Genomic DNA, 20,560 nt, shown 5'->3' with positions numbered 1-20,560 from the left:
GACATTGCTGGCCCTGGATTGTCTGCAGCATTTATTTTGGCAGTGGTAAAGAAAATCCACGGATACATTTTGAGCAGGAAGCGCTGATCAGGAAAGCAGAGCCCTCGCTGCTGCCCGAGAGCCAGGCTTGAACAGCCTTCCCTGGAAACCCACACACTCCACCTGAGCACACAGCACATCCTAATAGTCACAGGAAATAATATTGATAATCTTACAGTCCACGAGCATGGCTGGCCTCAGAGCTGCGGCACAAGAGCTACAGTGTTTGGAGACCAGTAACTTTATAATTATGAAACACTGAGCATCTCCTGGGCAGAGCAGAACCAGGCAACACACTCAGAGACTCCACAACCCATCCATGTGTTCTCAGGACATAACACAGCTGAAGGTAAGAAACCAAAGATGCTTTCTCTGAAACAGCTTGTGCAGATTATTTCCTTTTTTTTTTTTTTTTTGGTTAAAAAGGCCAACCTCTTAAAAAATACCTGGGAACCTACCAAGCAAACCAGCTGCATATATAGCTGTTTGTCTGAGGTGTCACCTGGGAGTTTACATTAACTTGCACAGGTCCCATTACAGCAATTCTATAACCTCTGGTTTGGAAACAGCCTGTCCTACCCCTGCCAAAACACAGGATCATCTTCTAACCAGGGCAAACCAGCTTGATGTTAACATGGGGCTCCTCCATCCAACAGCTGCTAAAAAGAGCATCTTTCCTTGCAAAAAGCCTGGAAGTTGTACAGGTGACTTAGTAATGAGCATGGGAACCTTTTCTGATTGAGCCCTGCAATCACTTTTGCCTAGATACAGCCAAAATTTTCATTTCCAAGTCACACCTTCTGTGTGACTTAGCATCTTCCAGCAACGTGGAAGAAAAGTCATGTAGGAGTAGGTAAGAGCTGTGTGAAACCAAGTTCCAGACCCTGTGCAGCCCAGAGGCTCTCACTCGTGTCCCATCACCCCTCTTCCAACACAAACAGCACTGGAAACACCGGTGCCAGTCTCCCTCCCTGCACAAGTCACACTGACCCTGCAGCTGCAGCCACCTCCAGAGCAAGGACAGGAGCTGGGACACAGCTCAGCTCCACACTGACAGTGGGGACAGGCTGGGAACAAACCCCCACGGCTCCCCTCACTGCCAAACCCACCCCAGGGGCTGCCCAGGGAATGGGAACAGGGCTCCAAGAGAGTTATCAGTTTGTCTGATGTAATCAGCAACACTGCCATGTGCACGCTGACACCAATGTACAGATCTCTGCGGAGTTTGATGGATGAGCTGATGGCAGGCAAGTTATAAAATCCATCTGCTTGGAAAACCATTGTCATTTTCAGCTAAAAATCGCACCAGCAAACTCGTATCACAACTTTGTACTACTCTGTGCCAAACTGAATACCAGAGTAAGTGATGGTGTTCTTTCCTGGACAGATCTTGCAAAATATTCAGTAACTCAACACTAATAGCAGTATGACAGGGTTTTTTTTCTTTTTTTTTAAATGCACCAAGTGCTTTAGTTAAGTCTGAGAAAAAAAAAATGGAAGGCAGTTTTTGTCTATCTTGCAACAAAACCTGTCTTGAGATATGTCTGTTCTGCATCAGGAGACTTTCCTAGTAAATGCATGAATGAGTGCTGCTATGAGAAGCAAGATTAAAAATCCAGAGCATCAGTAAGGACTGATGAAGCTTAGGGAAACTTAGGAAGCCTGAAACCAAGGCTTGTATTTTAGCTCTGAGAGGAGAACTGGAGCTCAGGAAAATCTCAGGCTGCACCATCAGCAGTGCCCAGAGCAGGGCATGGCACTGCCCAGGACATGCCACAGGAAAGGCTCTCCCACAGCTGGTGTGGGGCAGAGGAGAAACATTTCCCTAGGAGTTGGTACAAGGAGATTTTGGCATCAGAGGCTCTCCCATCACCTCCCGGCGATGCACAGGCACAGCACTCACGTCAGGTTTGAGACAGCTCCAACACGTCACAGGGGTGACAGGAGTTTCCCTGAGTGGCACATCCAGTGCCCACCAGGTCGCCCAGCAGTGGCACAGCCAGGGTGACACAGGCAGCGATGAAAGGACTTGCCCAGAGCTCCGTGAGAGGAAACTTGTGGTGGAGTCAGAGAGAAAACCCCGTTATCTCAACTTCCGGACCCCTCTGCTTAACCGCCAGACCACAAAACACTTTTATTGTAGGATAACATTTCAACAAATAGCTATTTTCTCTTAGCACAAAACCCATTTTGCAGTTTTACTTTTAAAAATCCATTTTTACTCCAACTCCCTAGGACTTCAAGCCAGCCCTGTGACTTGGCATAAACAATTTCTCCCTCCTTTGCATGCCCCAGTTTTATTAAGTAATCCCCATAAAAGCAATTACTGAGCTTTGGACTGAAAAATAACTAGGGGAAAAAAAAAAAAGAGAGACAGCAAATTCTGCATATCTTTATTTGCATACGGATTCCCTCCCTCCCCCTTTCTAAGGGTTTTGCCATGAGGTCTTTTATGTCTCTTTCAATAATCATATAATTATATGATTCCTAAAGTACACGCTGGCAACACTTCAGGGGATTTTAGTCATTACAGGTGACAAGACTTTTCTCTCATGTCTAATGCTTGCTAGGATTTCCTTCCACTTCATTCACAGATAAGACTAAGAACCAAGTGACACCCAAAACGCTCTCACAGACAGATTTTGGGGGTATCAGCCCTTTTCCTTCTCCATTACAGATGCAAGGAAATGGGCAGAACTGAACTGGAGTGAACTTCAATTGGAATGAAGCACTTTTTCAATTAAGCAGCCCATCATTTTTCCCAGGCCCCACATCCAACTATTTTAATGGCTTTCACATTTCTTCTTTAATTTTACAATCTGAAAGAAATGCCAAGGTTCCATCAAGGACTGAGAATGCCATAATTCCACTTCTTCCAATGGCTGCAAGTTATTAACAAGATGTCAAAACATCATTATTTTATATCAAGTATGACTGATTCCATAAACATCTCTTAGCTGCACACCATCCTGAGTCTCACTCCCCCTGAGTGCAGGTATGTGCTCAGCCTAAATGGACTTAAGATGCTGCACATCCTCTTCCACAGCAGTACAAGAGATATTTAAGAGCCACCAAAACATCAACAGCAATAATGCATTTTATTACCTGATGCACTTGATGTCATTGTAAACTTTGAGACACCACTTTCCTTGAATCTCTTTGGGGGTTTTTGCTCCTCTCTACAAATAAGAGCTCCCAGGAAAGAAGCTGCAGCTTCAGTAAGCAAAAGGAGGGGTTAAAGGAACGAGCTTGGAGTCCTCCAGCAGCCACCCAACAGCCAGCAGCTCTGAATTACCATTTGTTTCCCAACTTGGGCTGCTCCTAACTTCAGCATCTCATCACTAAGTACAGGTTAGGTCAGGGACACCCTAGCACCAGAGTGAATCAATCTATATTTAAAATTGGAGAGTGAAAACAGCAAAACACCAAACAATTACTGTCTTATTTTTCTGAAGCTAGAAAGAACATCTTGAAGGGCAAGGTAACATAATGATATCAAACCACAAACACTATAAGCCTCACATTCAGACTACAGGCACAACTGCATCATGCATATGTATTTTCTGAATTCCTCTCTATGACAACCTGTGCACAAGAGAGAGCAAGGCAGGCTGTGGGCAGAGGAGAGGAGCCCAAGCACAGCTCCTTGCCCTGCTGACTGTGCATGGCAGACCTCAAAATAGAACATTTAACTTCAAATTGCCACGTTTGTGTGGCACTATAGATAGCCAGCACAAGATTAAAAACGCTTTGCTCTGAGCACAAAGGGAGAGACAGGAATGGTGCCATAAGCCCATGTTTTGCAGCCAGTGGCGCAGGGAAATAATTTTGATCCCTTCAATCCCCTTATCCATGCCAACCACTGACCTTGCAGATGCAACTTTTGTTCAAGTTCAGTCCCTTTTTGGCTCCAAGCAAGAGAGAGCTACAAAAGGAAACACTCTCCATTCATCCTGGATCATCCAAGCACTGTGCACACAGCTGGCCCCGTGCTCCTGTTAGCCAGGTAATTCTGCACTTCACATCCAGTCACTCAGTACAAAATAATTAAGCTGCAAAGGGTGACACTCACCTCTCTGCCTGTCACTGGGGCTCGGCACTGCTGGCCTGGCTGGTGCAGGTGGGAGCCCACAGCTGGAACAGTTTGTACCTGCCCAGCTTTCACAACTCTTGCACCAGAGGAACTGGACCAACAACTACACACAGGTCGGTTTTGCCTGGGCGGCTCGGGAGCCGGTTAACCCTCGCCTCCATGTTAAATGTTTCTGGGTTTAGAACATAAAGACTGATTCTCCTTTCAGCATCAGAGCAGTATTCTTAATAATCCATTAGTTTTGAGAAAGAGAATTTCTCAAGAAGATGGACCAGGGCTGGTAACACTGTGCTCCAGCTCTTTTCTCTCAGAAGAGCCTGACTGGAACAGTCACAGCCCCTGTTGTGCTGAACACAGTAGAACCAGGAGATATTTAAACAGCAAGAGCCACTTCACCTACATAAAACTCTTTTATACATTTACCATGATAAACTGGAGGCATTAAAGTGCAGTGAATTGGAAATGGTTCTCACTTAGAGCTGGATGTTCGCCTACAACCAATACCAAGATGCACACCCTATGCACTGTATTTCAAATCTTTATTTTTAAAAAACCCCAAACTGCAAACAGGAAACAGCGTTTCAGTTCTGCTGATACTGTTCTCTTTCTAGTACCTGCTGCAGCACCACAGACTACACAATATTCCCTCATCCTGCACCACCAGGACAAAGCCCAGATGCTGGAGAAGCTGAAGCAATAAGCACATTTGACAACACTGTACCCAAACAAGGTGCACACAAGTTTGGGATCTGTGTGCTTGCAAAGCCTGACACAGGGGAGCAGCCTGCTGTGGCTGTGCCTGGAGAATCTCACACCTCACCCAAAAAAAGCAGGGAAGCAAATGGGGGAAAAAGCCAAACCACCCCAAAGCCTTTCTATCAATGTGTCTCCAGCCACAGTACTGCATCTCTGCACTGAAATGGATTTTTTCACAAGTGCATTTGCATGACCACCAGCCCTTCTGCAGAGCAAGCACAGATCTACCAGAAAAACAACATGAAACACCAGGCTGATCTCATCCTACCCAGCTCCCTTCTTCACTGCTGTTTTCCCAGAAAGTAGCATTGTGACAGTCAGTCTCATTCTGTGAAACAACTGAGATAAACGATAAAAGTGCATCTTCTTAGCATACTGAGAGGACAGCAAAGTTTTCAGTTCTTACTAGGCATGAAGTCAAATGCACTACAGCAAGTAAACATTTATTATCTGAATGAAGTGGAACACTAGTTCTATTATGTCCTTTTTATCACAAAAAATAACCTAACCTGTGCAATACAGAGTACCATATTTTTTTTAAATAGAACAGATTCTAATTAATTTCAAAACTGAATATATCTTCTGAATTTCTCTATGATGGTTGGTCTACTTGACAATTCAGCAAACTTCATCTCATGTTTTGCCTCAGGTTTCAGAGTGCCCAAGAAAGCCTGAGCAGTTATACTATGGGAAACTACTTCGGAAAAATTGGTAGGATATTAAAAGATCTTCCAAAACACCCAGACAGACGGAATCAAATGCAATTTTAGTTACAAATGAAACATCAGGTAGGGATGAGGGTGACCCCTGGGCTTGGCTGGGATTTTCAAGCAATTTCCTCTCTTCAGCACCCCTGCAGCCACTTTATGTGCACGAAAGGTGCCCTGACCTTGGCTGCAGGGATGGCCCCAGGCAGGGGCTGTGCTTGCCATGCACCCCATCACTCCTTTAATCCTGGCAGGTTTCACCCAGGAGGCAGAGAATTCCCCACCCAGCAGAAGAGCTGGATCCTTCCTCGCCACAGCCCACCACCACTCAACCACAGTTTGCAGGGAACATCGTTCCCCCCAGCTCTTGGCCCAGCTCAGCAGATTCCTCAGGATTTCCAGAGCTCTCCCCCTCTGCTTTAATCACCTCTGATTCCTCAACAACAACAAAGACACCTTAAGTACCTGCTTCAGACAAGATGCAAAAAAAAAAAAAAAAGAAAAAAAAGAAAATCAACAGCTAAGAGAACAAATCAATGGAGACTAGCAAGCCTTCAGGAAAACCAAAAGGCATTTAGAGCCTTTAGAGCATCATCCAGAAAATCATTAGCTTTCCTGGGGTTAAAAGCACTTTTAAAGAGGAATAACTGGCCATCAGAAATGCTAGCTTGATACACCATCACTTGACAATTACGCAGAAGGAAAAAATACTTCAATATCTAGAAACTTGTTTTAAAACATAAGCTAGCTATGGAAAAATCTAAGCTGCAAAGTAGACAGAGAGAGAGATGGTGACAAATCAGAAGTTACATCGCTAGGTCAGTGGAGCTAGCATAAAAGCTTTGGAACAGGAAGCTGCAGTTAAATACATTGGTTTTCTTATCAATGAGAGATCAGAGCCCCAGTAACAGGACAGTGTTCAGCACACATGTGAAAACAGCCTTATCAAGATGACAGCTGGAGAACTCATGGATTTTGTCCAGAAGTCTACTAGGAGCAATAGGCTCTGTAAACTGCGCTGCACTGAGGCAGGAGCAGCAGGGAAGGGGCTGCAAGGCAGCAGTGCCAGAGCTCTGGGTACCCACAGTGAGTGGGGAAAGCACTGACCTCCTTGGGCACAGCTGGGCCCAGCCCGGCTTGTAAGGGCAGCATCTCCACTTCAACACCACGTGCACCGAGTCAAGGTCTGCCCCTTTTCGGGGATCTGCTTCTACACAACGCTCCACACACGTCTGAGCACGGATTGTCCACAAGATTCGATAAAACAGGTTAAGCATTCCTCAAAAAAACCCGTACACACACAAGCCCCTCAAGAAAGTTAAAATTTCCATTCAGGGCTCCAAAGCTTTGCTGGAATCTGTAAAAAACTATAAACAACAGCCAAAAAGAAAACACAACCCCTTGTCTTTTCAACTACTTTGGGAGAACAATTGCTCTCAAAGATCGCATTCATTAACATTCTGATGAAGTTCCCTTTTAGCGCTGTTTTTCATACTTGAAAGGAACAGCTATGATCAGAGAGAGCCCTCAACTACCGACTCACTCATTTAGATTCTCTCGCTCTGATTCACCAATCACCTTCAAGAATAATTAGCAGCTTCATCTGAACGTAATGAATATACACACATGCTCACATCCATACCATTCATTTTGGAAGGCAGGCAGAAATCCCCTCCTTCCTGACCCTGGCACAGCAACCATTCCTGGGCAGCACCAGCACCTAATGGCTTTTCCAGCAGCTGACAGTCACTGACCACCTCAAGCCAAGGGGTCAGAGCAAACTGCATTTCCAGGTGAAGTCCAAAGTGGGGGTGAGTGGCTGGGTACTAAAAAATCCCAATTCAAACACCACTACACACACACACACAGCCCTAAACTGCGTGAAGCCTGAGCTGGATTTACACAGGAAGATCCAGGGGAAGGAAGAGAAAGGAGAAGTTTTAACTTCTTATACACAGAAAGAGGCTGCTGCTTGTGTGTCTGTGGGGTTTTCTTTTTTCTTTCTTACTTTATTTAAAATATATATCTATAATCAACTCAGTCTTTATTTGGAAGATGGTAGGATAGGGGATAAATAAGTCACAAGTATCAGCAAAACTAGACACATGGTTTTCAGATGACAACTGCCAAAGGAAACATTGCCACATGATTTAAAATCCAAAATGCTTAAAACTCACACCACAAAGATAAAGGAGACCTCAAAGCCATCCCTCAGTACTAACCTTAATTGCTCATGCTCCCAGGTCAACACAAAGGAAGAATACATGTATTTATTCTATAAAGCACCCTTTATTTACAGGAACACCAGCAGTGAGAATTTCCTTCAGTGGGGAAGGGGAATTCACATTATGGTGAGATACAAAGAAAAACAAACCAAAAACCACCTACCTCTCCCAAATGATTCTACCATTAAGTTCTACCTAAACACTGAGAAATTTCATTTCCAAGGGGAAACCCAAGGCTTAGTTAGTCTATTAAACATACTCAGAGATCACTGTAAATCAAGAGACAAAACAACCTAGAATACCACAATGAACTACAACATACGCAACAAGAGGTCTTTTTAGCATTAAAAAATTAAATAAAATACTTTCTTAGTTCAGTACTGTCCCTAAGCCACATACTCACTTCTACACTTTCTTCCCTCTCATGGGAATAGAAGGTTTCAATTCTTGTTTATTTTTTAAAAAGCATTACAGCAGATTTTAAATCCTCTTAAAAAAACCAATGTACACCAAAATACAGATTTCCTCCAAAGCAGAAGAAAACCACCTGTTGCAGCCAAGTTCACCAGAGAACACAGATCCACACCACACAAAATAACCTTGCCATTTCACTCATTTCCACTGCTTTAAAGTGTTTTTGCCTTAACCATCCCCTTGCCTTGCTGCTGCATGACATTTGCCAAACATCACCCACGGTCCAAGGTAGTGCTGCAGGCTACATCCACACAATGTACAGTATTTTCTTTTAAGTTTCACAGGGATTTAGGAAATGCACACCATCACTATGTCCAAGAACACAACCTTGAACATAACACACCTGGTTGGTGTGAAACAGGCGAATTCTGCTCACACTTTTCCCTCTGAGGTGTCAACCACCATGGCTGCAGAGGTGCACACATGTTGTTTTCCAAGATGTTGGCAAATACACTATAAATCAGTTAATTTCAGGTGGTGTTCTCTTACATGTTTGGAAATAGAGTAGAAATCAGTTAAATTCAGGGAAGTGTTCTAGTACATGTTGGTAAATATACTAGAAATAGGTTAATTTCAGGTGGTATTTTCTGACATGTTGGTAAACATAGTAGATATCAGTTAATTTCAGGAAGCTGTTCTCGTATATGCTCATAAATATAGTGGAAATGGGTTAATTTCAGGTGGCATTGAAGTTCTTTGCAAGAATTTTAAAGCGGATCATTTTGTAAAGACTTTTTTTTTTCTTTTTAAAGAAAAACCAGAAGTGCTTCCACAAACAGAAGTACCTTGGGGTGGCAGATATTTAAGGTCACTTTTTACCCTTGTGTACCTTATTATCAAGGTTTGACTGATTCAACAACAAGGCTCTCCCCATCTGAAAAGCCCAGAGTTTTCCCTGTCAGCCTGGAGGGACTGCACTATCATTTGAATTCTATTTCCTGATAATGTGCTCATCATGGTAGAAAATTTCTGCAGGAAGATGAATTTTACTTTCTTCCCTGACAGCTCAGTAGAGACTCAGGCGTTTAATTGGACCTATCTGCTGATGCATATTTGACTAAGAGCATGCCCAAGAAAAAAAAATAAAGTTATAGGGACAGGTCCAGGGCTTGGTTTAGAGGCACACGAGAGCGGATTTCTCACTCATTATCAGTTCTGCATACACAAAGTAGCTGGCTTTCCTGTCAGGACAACACCCCACAAATGACAGCACAAAAAGCCAAAAAACAGCCATCACCAAGCTAACACAATCCTTCTTGCCTCTCCAGCACCTGCACACCCAGAGCTGCTCAGGGAGCGCTGGGCTAAATGTCCCTGCTGAGCAGAACCCCTGGCTCCCCCAGCAAGGGTCCTGCCACCAGGGCAGGTGGCCAAGGCCACCAGTGACACCTCCATGGGCACGCAGGGACACCTCTGGGACTCTGAGGAGTTGGTCCTACAGACAAAAAGCTCCAGACAACCACGGTGCCACCAGGGGCCTGCGTGCCAGGAGGGGTGGGCTGGGGAGCAGCAGAGCTCATGAACAAAATGGGACCTCAGAGTCTGAGCCAAAGGCATTAAAGATCCCAGGGCAAATCAGAGAATTCATCAGCCCACGCAGAGCTCTTCACTGCTGTAACACAGGTTAACAGATACACAACTGGCAGGAAATCCAAAGTAGGGAGAGCACCCAAAACTTTGCCCACGTTTCCAACACGGTGTGTCAAAGAAAGTGGGCAAAAGCACCAGAATTGCTCATATTTACTGGGAATTCCAGTCCTTACACCCAACAAGCAACTTGTGAGGTGCTTCCTCTCGACAACTCACTTCTTCCAATTGTACACAAACAAAACAAAAATCAAAAGCCAAAGTCATAGTTTGTCAATGCCCCTCTGAAAATATTAAATTTCCTGCTCTGCTTAACTTAGCTCAGACAAGGCAGGCAGTATTTGCTCAGCAAATATTGTTTGTAATAAGTTAGACAAGCAATATTTTTTGCCAGCCTATTAACACCAGAAAAATATGTACAGTCAACAAGAGATGAAGAATTTGTTCAATTACTTCAAAAATGGGAATTACAACCGAGGGATTATTATCCATTTAAACATCTCTTTTCCACAAAATGTCAAACACTAGCCATTTGCTAACAATCTCCGGAGACAGATAAAGTAACATTTTGGCAATGCAAACACAAACTCCCGAGCTGGAGGAGGGGGGAGTGGGAGGAAGGAGGGCGGGAGGGGGGGAAGCTCCACCATTCACAACAATGCCGGACCATCCCAACACGCCAGGAATATTTTGCAGCCAATTAAAACCCCAAACAAACATTGGACTTGCCCGAAGTGATGGCGAACAGCGGCCGGAGCCGGGCAGAGGAGGGGACCGGGGGAGGGAAGCAGCAAGGACAGGGGGGCAGCAAGTTGCCAGCGGAGCCGCGATCAGCGGGGCCGGCCCGGCACCCTCCTGACCGCAGCCCCGGGATCCCCCCGGGCTGACACCAGGATTAATGCACCTTAATTGCTATTTGCAAAATTCAGCAGCCTGAAAGCGCCGCGCTTCCTTTCTCAAATCCTTTTTTTTTTTTTTTCCCCCCCCCAGGGCCCCGCGGGGCGGTGCAGTTCTGGCCGCCGTTCTCCTTGCCGGGGCTCGGCTCCTTCTCGGAGCCCGAGGAAGGGCTCTGGTTCCGCGGGTCGCGGGCCGCCGCCTCCCGCCGCCGCACGCGGTCCCGCTGCGACCTCGACCTCCGGCTCTGCCGGATTTTCCCATCCATCGCCGAAGAAGAAGCAAATTAAAAAAATTTAAAAATAATAATGGGGGGGGCGCGGGGGGAGAGAAAAGTCGCCCCCCTCCAACTCACCGCTTCCCCTCTCCAAACCCCGGAGCCCTTAAAAAATAATAGTAATAATTAAAAAAAAAAAATCAACAACAACAACAAAAAAATCCTGCTGTTCAGAGCCTCGGATCCAGGGCGATGATAATCCACAGAGCAAGGCTGGGTGGCGGTGGGGCGAGCGGCACACACACACAAAAAATATTAAATCCACGGAATGACCTTGACAAATTTCCACCCCCCGCCTCCCCCCACCCCCCAAAAAAAGCAACGACGGGAAGAGGAGGGGAGGAAAAAAAAAAAAAAAAAAAAAAAAAAAAAGAAGGGGGGGAAGATTTATCTGGATCAGGACGAGGACACCTCGGATTCACTCGGCGCGGAGGAGAGAGGCAGATCCAGGAGGCTCGACCCAGCTCGGGATAATCCAGGCGCGGCGCCCCCTCCCCGGGGGCAGCGCCGCTCCGGGGCCCCGCTCCGGCCGCCGCTGCGCCGCGCCCGCCCGAGCCCCCGGGAAAAGTTTCCCCCGGCCCGGCTCCCGCCCGCGGCCGCCCTGCCCCGGGACACGGAGGGGGCAGCGCCGCGGGCCGGGACAGGGGGTGTGGAGGGGCGAGCTGAGGGGATGGAAGGGAGCCGGGGACAGGGGACGGGCTGCGGCGAGCGGTGGGACCGGGGCTGAGCTGCCGCATGGGCTGGGGGTCAAACGATGAGCCCAGGGGCGAGGAGTGAGCTGGGGGTCGCAGGGTGAGCCAGGGACAGGGAACGGGCTGCGGGATGAGTTGAGGATTAAACGCTGAACCGAGGGTCAGGCTGAGGGATCGCTTGGTGGTTCAGGACAACTTGGGGAACGCAGGAGGAGCTGAGAGACACGGAAAGAGCAGAGGGATGAGCTAGGGAATAATCTGTGTGTCAAGGGACAAGTTAGCAAGTGAGCTGGTGATGAGGGTGCAGGAGACAGGAGCTGGACATCAGAGCTGTAGGTGGGACACGGAGCAGTGTAAGGAACCGAGGGCTAAGACTCATGGACATGGAAGCAGGAGACCCTGTTCATTAGCCCCTGCTCCCCATCCATTCATCTTGCTGAGGTTTTATTCCTGCAGTGCAGGAAGGGGCTGTTTCCTTTCTTGATTCCCTGCAGTTTCAGGCCCTCTCCTCTCTCCAGGATCGCCGGGCCAAAGGCTTGGTGCTCAGGCATTCCCTTGGGACAGGGACTGCCTTGGTGACCGACTGCGCAGCTGTGCAGTGCCCGGTGCCAAGGACAGCGCTGAGGAAGGTGTGCTTGGATCCTGCTCATTTAAAATGGGCAGGCTCCTGCACAGGGCTGTCCTACATATCATGATGGTAGCAGGACTTAATCCTCCTGTTATCGTCTTTTATTGCACAAAGTCAGATATTGCAGCAAGCTACCATCACTTCTGGGTACTCTCTTCCTTGTGTGGGGCTGGCTTTGCTCCGTTGGACTGACTTGCCTTAATTCCTTACTTCTTCAGCTGCTTTCACCTTCCCTGGGGGGCAGCCGTTAGTTCTGCATGTGAGAGACATTAGAAAGATGTTGTGAAATAAAGCCTAAAGAAATCCATTGAGATTCATGGATAAGGGGGAAAAACCCATGAAAGAGATTCAGAGTTAGTGGGAGCTGTAGAAGTAAGGGCAGCCAAAAAAATCTCCTGCTGTCTGGTTCCACTGTGTTCCAGCTCAGCCACCACCAGGGATGGTGGTTTCCTCAGGCTGGTGTCCCCAGAAGTGGCAGGCTGGCAGCTGAGTGTCTTACACACTCATCAAAGGTTTCAGTGTGGGCACTTCAATGCCCATTTTCCCACCATTTTCTTATGTTCTTGATCTAATTGTAACAATGGAGCAGTCAAAAATTAACCCGCTTCCACCTAGCCCAAACAGGTTCTTTCAGAAGGGTTTCTGGTGTCTGGCAACAGCGTTGCCCTACCTTACTTAGGCAAGTGCTAAAACGAATATCATCCTCTTAAAATGTAGCATAGAAACGTCATTTAAATTTAAGCCATTTAAAACCAAAGGTAGAAATCCCATGTGTAGTACAAAGCCTCTTAATGCAAATAGTCAGTCATGCATTGCATGCCTCAATCACACTCACATCGGTGTCATTTGTGTCCTAATAAAATCCTATAATCTTTTGCGTGCCAATTAAAGAAAGAAGATAGCTAAATCTAGCTGCTTCCTCGGGTAATTACAGGCTAGGGGGGAGCCAGACAGTTATCTGCCCTGGGTTTTGCTGGACTGCGGATTTCCAAAGGGTATTTCTTCTTCTGTTTCATTAAGTGACTGTACAGTGTTTTTTAAAATGTGTGGTATTTGAAAGGCACAACCAATATCCCAGAGACGGGATGGGATGTTAATTAAAGGTCTCAGTTTAGATACACCTAGTTTAACAATGGATTTGGTTTAACAACTGCATTTGCTTTGCCAGTATTTTAAGGGACACTTTCTAGAAACAAGCATTTGCACTGAGTTCACTAAGTTGTTTTTACACTGGTGAGCCTGTCCTTTTATTTACAAGGTAATTCCTATGTTGCTTATAAGTACATCATAAGGGTAAGTCATTAAAAAGATAAAGTGGGGCATTTTTAACAGTTCCTCTTACTAGGGCTCATCTCACTCCCGTTGTGCTATAGGCCCTCCATCATTAATATGCATTTCTAGTTCTCTTTTTTTCATTCACTTCCAAATTTGCTGACCAACAAGGACAGTGGAAATTGCCTGTAAAGTTCCTTTCTTTATTTCCTGTCAGCAGGGTCATCAAGATTCTCATCCCATGTTTACGTACAGGAGTTTAATGTCACTGGGAACGTAAACCAAAGGTGCCTTCTGGGCAAAGTTGTGAATACCATTATTTTTTTTCAATTAACTCCACAAATTCAGCAGCACTAGGATTGTCCATAGTTATTCTCATTTTTGTATATATATTTTTTCTTGTTGAAAGATGCAGCAGAAGGGTCATCCAAAGGAATTAACAAAATCAAACAGTCCACATGGGAAAGGATGCCTCTGCTTGAAACAGCGTCTCTGAATCAATCATGCCTTTCCTTCCACCAAGGCAATTTCGTGTTTTCAATAGAAAGCAGACCTACAGTGGTTTTGTTTCCCCCCAGCATCAAATGGCATTCCCTGCAATGATATTCATCATGTTATAACTCTAGGTGAATGATAATGGATCAGAGGGAATGAAAACAGATGGATGTTAAAACAGACAATTCCCTGCCACAAACCTGGGAGCCCTCCACTGCTGCCTAGTCCATTCATTCAGTGGATAATTGTATTAGACATTCCAACAATAGAGAGGCCTTCTTCATTAATCCCGAATTTACTGAAAAGAAGCTTTGCAGACTATAGCTCTTTTGGTGCTTAGACAACATCAGGCAAAATTTACCGCAGGCTTAAATGTCTAAAACTCAACTGGATAGAATCTAGCACAGAAAATTCCAAAAGCAAGAGAGATGAGTGAGTGAGGCCAGGGGACAGGATAACCCAGGAGCAGCACTGCAGCTAGGCAAGGGACATGAACAGAGCTGCAGCTCAGGTGATGCCAAGGAAATTTCTTGAAAAGCTTTCCTCTGGCTGGAGTGCAGGCAGAGCTGAGCTTACCAATATTGGCCCTGGGTTTGAGCTGATTGTCCCTTCCCAGCCTCCAGCTCGCCACACGAGCCAGTGAATGCCAATCCCTGCCATGTGATGGGGCACAACCGTTCTGTAACCCTGGTCTGCATCAGGTGACTGGGGCTAAGCAGTACAGATCAAGTCTCTTTCCAGCTGTCCTGTGAGTCAGACCTTGATTACAATATTGACATTAACATTTTAATCACATGCACGCTGCTGCGGATTTTAATGACAAACTTGCTGTGCCTTTCCTTTTGAGGATCAGAAATCAGCCCCTGGTTCATGGCTGGGGTGAGGGTGGCATCAGAGCAGCAGCAGGCACAGCAGTCAGCATGGCATTGCTCTTGCCACCAGCCTGCCCCTGGACATTAACCTTGCTGGCAATGAGCACCTCGCTGGAACAGGGACTTTGTTCTCAATTACTCTGTTCCTGTGTCTGGGGCAGTACTGGAAGTTATGAAGAAGGAGAAAGGCGGTGCTTTTGTATCCTCTGTAGCCTGAGGCAATGTGAAAATCTACCCAATCCCTGTGTAACTATCATTTTCGATTCACAGGTACTTTAATCAGGGCAGGATAATCCACAGACATTTCCTTCTTCCAGTGGAGCTGGGAGCAGGGTTGCTGCTATACTTTTTCTGCCCAGTGCCATCAGACTGAGGTGAAGAAAATTCAGTGCAAATGAGAATCATGCCCCAAATCTGTGCTGTTCCTCTCAGCCCAAACACGCTCCACAATCTGTTGCAAATGCTGCAAGCTGAGTCTGCGAGGCTTTGCTTTGTTAAAGACTGTCATGTCCAAGGTGGAAGGACAACCAAAAGGTCACAATAAATAAACTGAATACAAAATTGCTTAAGGCAATAAAAGGAGACCACAGACTTTCATTACAGCTCTGACATGCACCAGGAGACACTTCAGGATGTTAAATAAGCTGGGGTTTGTGTCTATGGGCTTAGTTGTTTTCTGTTGTTTCTTTCCCTGCTACACCAATACTTTGCCAAAACAATCAGGCTTTAACTGCTTGGTATCCCTTTCACAAACATGGGCTGCCTTTATCACTTGCTTCATCATGGTCATTTGCACTGAAAATACATAATCACTGTCAGAGTACAAAGAATCATTACGAATAATTAGTTACTTCCAATATGGCAAGTCAGTCTCATAAATCTTGAATATTTGGCTTTGGTTTTGGAAAGAGATTCCTTAATGGCTACACTTGTGAGACTCTGTTAATTGATATAAAATTGTATTCAAAATTAAATTTGTTTCAACAGATCTAAATCACCCCAATAAATCAGTTTCAGCCTATCTGCTCTAAGGGTTCAAGTACACTTTTTTTTTATTTGCCTTTGGGAGAAACTGTGAGCTTGCAATCAATGCTTAGAGAGCTGGATCTGACCCTCCCCTCATTGACTAATTGCTTCCATATGCTGACATGGGGTGATTTTGCTGGTCTGAGGAGTCATAAAGGAGGGGGTGGAAGGTGCAGCCCCTCTGCCCAGCCCTCCTGCCAGGCTGGTGTGTGGGGAGAGGGGCTTCTGTCCCAGTTCACAGCCAGGGTGTGAGGAAGGAATTGCCTGCCTCTGTTCTGAGTGGGCAAAGGAGAGGGAATTTTAATAAGAAAGAGAAGGAGTTCAAGTCTGTCTGTAATAGTCAGATATTGAGGATTTGTGCTATTATGGGTAATAGCAGTGTGAATGGTAGCTCTTATGATGCTTTTTTTCCTTCTTCAGAGAAACTGTCTTTTTCATCTGATATCATGGGTGAGAGAAGGTGAGAGTTAATAACAATAGCTTAATTTTACTTGACTGTATATACTCTATTTAGCTCCTGAAATTGTTTCAGGACAGGATGTTATTATCTTTATCCTTGCTTTAAACCACAGAAATGGAGCTCGAGAGACAAAAGCCCAGTGTTCCTGTCCCACAATGTCTTTAGTAGGCTGTATTCCTCACCTATGCAGCAGTGAGCCCAAATGCTTCCTGTGATCCTGTGTGGTAAAAATCTGTTGGAAGAATTCCTCATTTGCATCCTGTCTGCATTTGCTGTCTGGAAACTTAAATATCTAATTTTTTTTTTTCTTTCTCCTCCAGGGATTCTTTTGTACCTACTTCATCTCAGTAAAGCTTTCCCCACCTCTCTCCCAGCTGTGTTTCTGCCTGGCTGCTCTCCCTCGGGTGGCAGCTGCTGCCTGCAGCCCTGGGAAGGGGATGCTCTGTGCCTGGGATTTCCATGGCATGGGGTGGCTCTGAGCTCCTCTTGCCTCACCTGGGAAAAGCCTGCAGAGCACCATGCCTGCTGTCAGGCCCTGCTAACACTGTGTCTTGCTTGGTTAGGGATGCCAAAATCCTGTTGGGCTCAGTCATCTATTTAATGATGCTTTTGCTGGCCTTTAGAATGCTGCGAGTGCACAGCCACCATCCTCACTGCTCGCTGTGTCCTGGTGCAGGGTGTTTAGGGGTGAATAAAAGTCACAATCTTTTCAGTTTTATTGGGTGCAAGTGTTAAAATTTTTCCTTGGGTAGGAGTTGCTTCTGTTTCCAAGTGTCTCGTAGCTTGTGCTCAATTTACTCTTACATTTGTTAAAGCAACGTGTTTCATTTTAATCCCTCAGTGCATTTTATTAATCAGCTAATGCTTCAAAGAAAAAAAAAATTAAAAATTCCCAAATGAACAAGAAAGAACCCTCACCCATCCACCTTGGGAAACCTGAAGGTTAAGACTGTAAGTATGGTTTAGTGTCCTAAGCCTGGAAAGTGAGGGGAAAGCTAGTAACAACTGATTTAGAGAGGGTACATTTGGCAGTCTGCAACTTGCAGACCTCTCCTAATAAAGGCTGGCAGGGTGTGCAAATGGAGCTTAACACATGGTCATGATAAACAGGTGCTGAAACATTTCTGCAGCATTTCTTCCACTAATATTTTGTCTCTTTAAAGCAATCATCAGGAAGTTGTGTCATCTTAATTACAGAATCTGGGAGTGAGCTATTTACTAGTAGCTGTGTAACTTGTTAATAAAGGCTTCCCTGCAGTGGGATTTTGGCTCTCTGTGTACTAGCAGCAGGCTAAGCACTGAGGGAGGCTGGCAAAATCACAATGATACATAATTTACACTGGGTCAAGTTACTGTTCATGGCAAGTAGATGAGCTGGACAAGTGTTAAACAGGGCTTCACCTTCACTTCTCTCCATGCCTGTGAGGGGAAATTTATTCCCAGAATGGACGAGGCTTAACTAATTACTGCATAGTTGTATGTCCTGATGTCTTTGGGTCACCAGACCAACTTTGCATGAGCCAAATCAGAAGGGGATTCAGAGACAGAAGAATATAATAGTCAAAAGGGTTGGCTTGACTGCCTGGAATCATTTTGCAAAGGGAAACGTAGAACTGGTAGTTAGATGAAAGGAAAACAGGAAATATAGGAATGGCTCTGAGAGTGAGTGTGTAATAAGAACTGAATTATCCTTAACACAGAGAATTTTTACATGCACCTCATACTATTGCTAGTCTTTTGTTGTCCTTCATCTGATTCGCTGATTTAATTTCACTTCTGCAAATGAAGCGAGGAGCCTCAATTTATTGAGGGGGCTATGAGGGCCTTTGGAAGGGAATGTATTGAATTTCAGAAAGCATTTTACAAGAAGGTAGCCTGCCACAGTCTTGTGCTGTAGGACTTCCTTTGGAAGCATATATTTCTCCCCCATAAGTCTTTTGAACAGTTTAATACCACACATGTTTCAAGAGAATGAAATCAATAACAATCTGTACCTTTCTAACCTGAAATGCAAGCTCTGCACGGCAGGAGATCAAGCTATGCAATTAACTGTTGTCCTTTCAAAGGAATTCTGACAGATATTTATAGTTTACTGTATTCCATTTTCCTGCCATTGGAATATAACAGTACAACTGAATGCAGCTGACTGGAACTATGAAATAATTATAGCAATAACTATTTCCTTCTCTACTGGGGAAATCTTGTAAAGTGCTGCATGTGGGAACTGCTGATGTTTTTGCCCCTCAAAATCCGGTCCTTACCTTCAGTTTATCATGCGTCCCTGGCTAAGTCACCCAAGAGAGAGTTTTTGTTCCATTACCTTCAGCTTTTTCTAAAGTCATGTTCTGAATCTCACGTTCATCTTGATGTGGAATGAATCAACACTGTAGAAATAAATGCACTTTAAAAAGCTTTCTGTATTTGTGCATGGACAGTGTATGAAGTAGAAAGACCTCTCTGTAGTAAAATAAATCATATCTTTGTGTGGGAGTTTGGAGCAGTCTGTTAAGAGGAAACTATGCAATATTACCAGAAGTGAATAGATTGGCATTTGACTGCTAAGCACTTTGCAAATTTTGATATAAAGGCACTTATTTTATACCCTGAGCTGTCACTGTAACTTATGTGCTCGTGCTGGTGACTTAGTAGCATAATGACAGGCCATTGTTACTGAGCTAATTAGTTTTAAGCAATCTTTCCTAACAGTATGCTTGAGGATGACATTCATTTGCTGCGAACTTATGAGACGTTGATGCATCATGAAAATAGTGGTGCTGAATCTTTGAGGTACCTCTCTTGCTGGCTCAGTATGTGTCTCATCAGGGGACAGTTGCTGTGTTGGACACTTTAGATACCTCTTGCCACTAGTAATACCCTCAGCTAGTTAGCTTACAGCTAGGGGCTCTAAACTTCCAGCTTTAGGGCTGTAAACCTGCAGAGGAGCTCTGCAGCTTCCAGCACATGGTGGGATTTAATCGTTACTTTGCCACATGGCCATTTTCTGTCACTCTGTTTGAATGTCTGCAGATGCTTCCCAGGACTTTGCAAACCAGGATCAAATACATCTGCTGCTTTGGGGAGCAGTGTGGTAGAGGATTGTGGTGTCATTAAAGAAACCCAGTAGTTCAGAGGAGGACAGGTAGAAGTGGAAAAGTCTCTTCAAAGAAAGTATTGGAATTATTTTCCTAACTATGCTCACCAAAGTATAGTAAAGGAAAAGTGTCCAGATGACCTCTACCTCTACCCACATGGACTGGGCATGAAGTTAACCCCTCCTTCCAAATGAAAAGAATGAGAATAGGGAAGAGAAACTGTTCTCACTTTATTTTCACAGGTGGCACCGACAGCTTGTGGCTGTTGAGTAATACTGTATTGTGCAGCTGCCTTAGAAACTGGTGGTACTGAGTCATTCCCAGGTAATAATTTTGTTTTGGAGTCCCCCCAACTTGTATTAAGACTGGGTGGATAAGTGGTGGTACTGTAACAGGAGGAAAAATTCAACAATCAACCTCTTCCAAGTTTGCATTTCCTGGAACTGTTCTCATAAATGTGAAGTCCACTAGAAGGGAAGAAGTGAAGGAAATGGAGAATGTCCTCTAAATTAACCAGATCTGGGAGCTCCCTGTGTTTTTCCCTCAGGGGCTCTGGAATGCACCTGCCTGACCCTCTGGTGTAGCAAAACCTGAGTCTGCACCCCAGCCTGTGGGACTCAGCTTCTGGAAGTTTGTGCAAAGAGGGCAGATTTGGGATTTCTGCACAGGGAGCTGGTGTGTGTGTGCAGATCAATACCAGAGCTGAGAACTCTCCTCCTGAGAGGCCTGCAGCAAACAGTACATTATTTATGTGCTCCTCTCCTCTTTCCTGTGCATTATGTAAATACTAATCAAGGTGAAATTGGACTCAGCCATGTCTAATTTTGATTTGGATATTTGCAATATCCAAGCAGAAATCATTCTTATGGTCTACTAGAGGGGTCCTGAGGTTTTTTAAGGCTTGGCATGGGCTTAAGGCAGAGTCCCTGTGTAGGCTCATAGCTGACTGGTGGAATCCCAAGAGCTGGTGC

The sequence above is a fragment of the Onychostruthus taczanowskii genome, unplaced genomic scaffold (assembly GCF_017590055.1).
Source record: "Onychostruthus taczanowskii isolate IOZ18803 unplaced genomic scaffold, ASM1759005v1 scaffold32, whole genome shotgun sequence".
NCBI classification, from domain to species: domain Eukaryota; kingdom Metazoa; phylum Chordata; class Aves; order Passeriformes; family Passeridae; genus Onychostruthus; species Onychostruthus taczanowskii.
The sequence above is the reverse complement of the archived record's forward strand: the minus strand, read 5'-3'. Positions refer to the sequence as shown.